This window comes from Triticum aestivum, chromosome 7A, assembly GCF_018294505.1.
Source record: "Triticum aestivum cultivar Chinese Spring chromosome 7A, IWGSC CS RefSeq v2.1, whole genome shotgun sequence".
Lineage (NCBI taxonomy): Eukaryota > Viridiplantae > Streptophyta > Magnoliopsida > Poales > Poaceae > Triticum > Triticum aestivum.
In genome coordinates this window covers 28,858,770-28,865,237 of record NC_057812.1, presented here as the reverse complement: position 1 = coordinate 28,865,237, position 6,468 = coordinate 28,858,770, and positions in this window count along the sequence as shown.

Sequence of the window (6,468 nt, the reverse complement as noted above, 5' to 3'; positions counted from 1 at the left end):
TATGGCATATTTCCAACACCGCTGTGTCGGCTAAGGAAGCACTAGGAGAACTACTGCGATTGTGCCCTAGTTGAGCTGGGTCGAGCACCTCAGTAGAGAAAGCTAAAACTGACTATCATGATGAAGCGAGAGCTGGTCGTTGTTCGAGAGGTTTTTTGAGTCTCTAAAGACTTATGCCGCTTAGAGCGAGGAGTCGGCTCTGTCCGGCCAAGGCGTGGATAGCGCCCCGAACTCGGTCTTCTGAATACCAGGGGCTTCGCCGAAATTTAAAATTATAGAATTCTATGGCTAAGTGAGAGTGTTCATGCATTATAGTCCGATTGCCTTGTTCGTTGTGCTGAGCGCCTCCCTCGAAGGACCCAAACATGGGAAACAGAGCGCTCAGGTTTATCCCCGAACACCCCAGCACTAGCGGCATGGGGGCAGAAGCCGACGACTTGCCATCTCTCAGAATTGATAAATAGCCACACAGAAGGTAATATTTTAAATTCCAGCAGCATTGCTTAGCGCATATGAACAAGTTTTCAGTGCACAGGACAAAACGAGCGAGTTTTACTCAAAAATTACATCCCTGGAACATTCATCCGCCACAAGGCGGGCACCCTTCAGAACATCCGTATAATAATTCTCGGGCTTGCGATGCTCTTTCCCTGGCGGTGGTCCGTCCTTCACAAGCTTCTCAGCATCCAGCTTGCCCCAGTGCACCTTAGCACGGGCAAGGGCCCTACGGGCACCTTCAATGCAGACGGAGCGCTTGATGACTTTGAGCCTTGGACAGGCCCCCACCAGCCGTCGCACCAGCCTGAAATAGCTCCCAGGCAGAGCCTCTCCAGGACACAGCCGAACTATGAGGCCCTTCATGGCCTGTTCGGCCGCCTTGTGGAGCTCGACCAGTTGCTTCAGCTGGTCGCCCAAGGGCACGGGGTGTCCGGCCTCAGCATACTGAGACCAGAACACCTTCTCTATCGAGCTGCCCTCCTTGGCTCGATAGAATACGGCGGCATCAGACACGCTACCGGGAAGATCTGCGAAACGCTCCTGGAGAGCTCCGGATTCGGGTAAGTAACAAGTAACTCACGTTTATGTGTTTACTTTGCATAAAGAATGCCTTATCCGCCGCTATATTTTTCACTTCATCCAACTCCTGGAGGGTCTTCTGGGATTCGGCCTTGGCAGACTTGGCATTTTTAATAGCCATCGTGAGCTCGGACACTCGCGTCTTTGAGTCAAGCTCCAAACTCTCATGTTTTTTCATGAGAGCCTGGAGCTCTTGCCGCACCTTGCCAACCTGGGCCTCATACTTCTCCCGCTCGGTGCGCTCCGTGGCCGCCCTCTTCTCGGCCTCGGACAGCGCTTGCTTAAGGCTCGCCACCTCAGACGTGGCCCCTACAATAGCCATGATAATCCTGTCATTTTTTGCAATTGCACCTTTTTTATATATATTTAAACAAGGTATTTCTTACCTTCCTTGTCCTCAAGCTGCTTCTTGGCACGCCCGAGCTCTTGCTCGGACTGCTCGAGGTTCTGCTTTAGCGTGTCCACTTCCGCAGTCAGTACGGCGGACGCCAATAGAGAAGCCTGCATACGCATATTGACTCCTTTTTGTTAGACTCCTACGAATTTCATTTGATCCTCTATTCGGCTTTTCTTCCCGAACGCCAAACAGAGCATCAGGGGCTACTGTCTATGCGGTAATATTATTTACACATTTTTTACTTACCTCAAAGCATGTTAAAAGGCTAGCACAAGCTTCAGTCAGTCCGCTCTTGGCGGACTGAACCTTCTGGACCACCGCACTCATAATGGTGCGGTGCTCCTCGTCGATGGAGGCGCCTTTGAGCACCTCCAATAGATTTTCCGGCACCTCTGGTTGGATGGGGGTCACTGGCACGGTGGGCTTGCTCCTCTTGGAAGGAGGTCGCCCGCCGGACTCTGGAACCTTTGAAGGTCCGGAGCGGTGTCCGGCCTAGGGCCGGACTTGGAGCCCTGGGGGGTTTTATACCCTTTACTCCTGGAGTCCGGGAGGTCGCCTTGCGGCGCCTCCAGGACCACCTCCTCCTGGCTTGGAACCTGTTGGGACAACACTTCGGTGTCGTTCGTAGGGCGGGGGGAGGTAGCCGTCGGAAGCGAATTCACATCCGACGAGTCCAGTGAACCGCTAGACGATGCGTCGAGCCGGTCTTTGGGTGGGCTGCATAATCATATTCGACATAAGGGAAAGCTGTGCAATAAAGGAATACTATGAATTACTCATGTATCCGGATACTTACGATTTCGCCAGGGGCTTGGCCCTGAGCGGCCACTCCTCTCCGCCGTCGTCAGCGTCGGTGGAGTAGTCCGGAGGAAGGGTTTTCCCCTTCTTGGACCCTCCGGCCTCTCCAGTGAGGGCGGCCTTCCTTTTCTTCTCTCCCCCCGCTGGAGGGGGAGAGGTCTCTTCTTCCTCCTCGTCGTCTTCACGGGAGGAATGCGCCTTGGAGACGTCGGACGATGAACCCGACACCTCCTGGCGCCGGGCACTTTTTCAAGTCCTCGTGGCCTTCTTTGCGGCCTTCTTCTCCGGCACCACATAGGGTGCCAGAACCAGCAGCTTCGCCAAGCGGGCATCGGCTGGGTCTTCGGGCAAAGGAGCCGGATAGTCGATCTGTCCGGACTTTGCCTGCCAAACCTATCAAAGGTAAGGGAGCTTAGATCCCACATAGAGTTAAACTATGAAAAACTAATACCTTGTAAAAGGTACAGACAACTTACCGCGCTAGCGTGACGCTGCGCTCTGAATCCGCGATCCTCGGTAGCGGATGCGGGAGCCTCGGCGCCCTTGAAAAGCACCTTCCAGGCATCTTCGTACGTCGTGTCGAAGAGCCTGCTCAGAGTTCGGTCCTGCGCCGGGTTGAACTCCCACAGATTGAAGGCCCGTTGTTAACACGGGAGGATCAGGCGGATGAGCATAACCTGGACTACGTTGACAAGCTTGAGTTGCTTGTCCACCAGGGTTTGGATGCATGTTTGCAGTCCAGTCACCTCTCCTTTGCTGCCCTACGACAGGCCCGTCTCTTTCCAGGACGTGAGCCGCGTTGGGCGTCCGGACCGGAACTCAGGGGCTGCGATCCACTCAGGGTCGCGTGGCTCGGTGATGTAAAACCACCCCGATTGCCACCCCTTCAGGGTCTCCACAAAGGAGCCCTCGAGCGATAAGACGTTGGGCATCTTGCCCACCATGGCGCCTCCGCACTCCGCCTGGTTGCCGCGCACCACCTTCGGCTTGACATTGAAAGTCTTGAGCCATAGGCCGAAATGGGGGCGGATGTAGAGGAAAGCCTCGCACACGACGATAAACATTGAGGCCAAGTCATCATGCCCCTTATGCCCTGGGCGACCCCTAGAATAAATTCTTCCTGGGTCGATGCCCGAGTGGTTAATGGGGACGGACGAGATGTTGAGGATGAAGTTCGGGGCCAGATCATGGAAATCCAGGTCGTAGTAGAACATGAGTCCTTGGACGAATGGGTGGATAGGAAAGCCCAGTCCACAGAGGAAGTGGGGAAGGAACACTACCCTCTCATGGGGCCTTGGGGTGGGGAGGAGCTGCCCCTGTTCGGGAAGCCGGTACGCGATGTCGTTAGACAAGTATCCGGCCTTCCTCAGTTTTTTTATGTGTCCCTCCGTGACGGAGGAGACCATCCACTTGCCTCCCGCTCCGGACATGGCTGGAGAAGGTTGAGGTGGGGAGTGCGGACTTGGGCGCTGGAGCTCGAGTGCGCGAAAATGGATAGGCAAAGGAGGAAGAAGGTGTAGGTGAAAAGGTGAATCCTTATCCCCTTATATGGGTGGACGCAACTACGTGTCCCCACCAGCCTGGTAGAACTCGCTTATCTCCAAGCGTCGTAATCAATGGCGCGGTTGGGTTACCCACACCCGTATTGATGAGAATCCCGGAATAAGGGGACACGATCTCTGCTTTAACAAGACATGCCAAGGAAATCGCCTCGAATGACGCACTGAGGTGGGATAATAAAACGATTCGAATAAAGGCTTGGCCGTGGTGCATCACACTACGGAATACGTCAGCAGATTAGATTTGTGTAAATATTATTCTCTCTATGGCAATATGTGGAAACTTATTTTGTAGAGCCGGACACTATCTTTGTGTTCAAAATCTTCTATGAAGTACTTGGAGGAGGAACCCGCCTTGCAATGCCGAAGACAATCTGCGCGCCGGACTCGTCGTCGTTGAAGCCTGGTTCAGGGGCTACTCAGGGAGTCCTGGATTAGGGGGTGTCCGGATGGCCGGACTATACCTTCATCCGGATTCCTAGACTATGAAGATACAAGATTGAAGACTTCGTCCCGTGTCCGGAAGGGACTTTCCTTGGCATGGAAGGCAAGCTTGGCGATACGGATATGTAGATCTCCTACCATTGTAACCGACTTTGTGTAACCCTGACCCTCTCCAGTGTCTATATAAACCGGAGGGTTTTAGTCCGTAGGACAACATACATAACAACAATCATACCATAGGCTAGCTTCTAGGGTTTAGCCTCTCTGATCTCGTGGTAGATCTACTCTTGTACTACCCATATCATCAATATCAATCACGCAGGACGTAGGGTTTTACCTCCATCAAGAGGGCCCGAACCTGGGTAAAACTTCGTGTCCCTTGCCTCCTGTTACCATCCGGCCTAGACGCACAGTTCGGGACCCCCTACCCGAGATCCGCCGGTTTTGACACCGACAGAGTCTCTTGTTTACAAATCATTTGACACGTGTGAACCATGCCTCATGGGTAAAATGACCAAGACTCCATTCTCAGGAACAATGGAGCGGGCAACCAACTTATTGGAAATCATACATACTGATGCGTGCGGTCCAATGAGTGTTGAGGCTCGCGGTGGCTATCGTTATGTTCTCACCCTCACTGATGACTTGAGTAGATATGGGTATGTCTACTTAATGAAACACAAGTCTGAGACCTTTGAAAAGTTCAAGGAATTTCAGAGTGATGTTGAGAATCAACGTGACAGAAAAATCAAGTTCTTGCGATCAGATCGTGGGGGAGAATACTTGAGTCACGAATTTGGCACACACTTAAGGAAATGTGGAATAGTTTCACAACTCACGCCGCCTGGAACACCTCTGCGTATTGGTGTGTCCAAAGTCGTAATCGCACTCTATTGGATATGGTGCGATCTATGATGTCTCTTGCCGATCTACCGCTGTCATTTTGGGGCTATGCTTTAGAGACTGCCGTATTCACTCTAAATAGGGCTCCGTCGAAATCCATTGAGACGACACCGTATGAATTATGGTTTGGGAAGAAACCTAAGATGTCATTTCTAAAAGTTTGGGGATGCGATGCTTATGTCAAGAAACTTCAACCTGAAAAGCTCGAACCCAAGTCAGAAAAATGCGTCTTCATAGGATACCCTAAAGAAACTGTTGGGTATACCTTCTACCTCAGATCCGAAGGCAAGATCTTTGTTGCCAAGAATGGGTCCTTTCTAGAGAAAGAGTTTCTCTCGAAAGAAATAAGTGGGAGGAAAGTAGAACTTGATGAAGTATTACCTCTTGAACCGGTAAGTGGCGCAGCTCAGGAAAATGTTCCTGAGGTTCCTGCACCGACTAGAGAGGAATTTAATGATGATGATCTGAAACTTCAGATCAAGTTGCTACTGAACTTCGTAGGTCCACAAGGACACGTTCCGCACGAGAGTGGTACAGCAACCCTGTCTTGGAAATCATGTTGTTAGACAACGGTGAACCTTCGAACTATGAGGAAGCGATGGCGGGCCCAGATTCCGACAAATGGCTGGAAGCCATGAAATCCGAGATAGGATCCATGTATGAAAATGAAGTATGGACTTTGACTGACTTGCCTGATGATCGGCGAGCCATAGAAAATAAATGGAACTTTAAGAAGAAGGCAGACGCGGATGGTAATGTAACCGTCTATAAAGCTCGGCTTGTCGCTAAGGGTTATCGACAAGTTCAAGGGGTTGACTATGATGAGACTTTCTCACCCGTAGCGAAGCTGAAGTCCGTCCGAATCATGTTAGCAATTGCCGCATTCTATGATTATGAGATATGGCAAATGGACGTCAAAACGGTATTCCTTAATGGTTTTCTTAAGGAAGAATTGTATATGATGCAGCCGGAAGGTTTTGTCAATCCTAAGAATGCTGACAAGGTGTGCAAGCTCCAACGCTCGATCTATGGTCTGGTGCAAGCATCTCGGAGTTGGAACATTCGTTTTGATGAGATGATCAAAGCGTTTGGGTTTACGCAGACTTATGGAGAAGCCTGCGTTTACACGAAAGTGAGTGGGAGCTCTGTAGCATTTCTCATATTGTATGTGGATGACATACTATTGATGGGAAATGATATAGAATTCTTGGAAAGCATAAAGGCCTACTTGAACAAGTGTTTTTCAATGAAGGATCTTGGAGAAGCTACTTACATATTAGGCATCAAGAT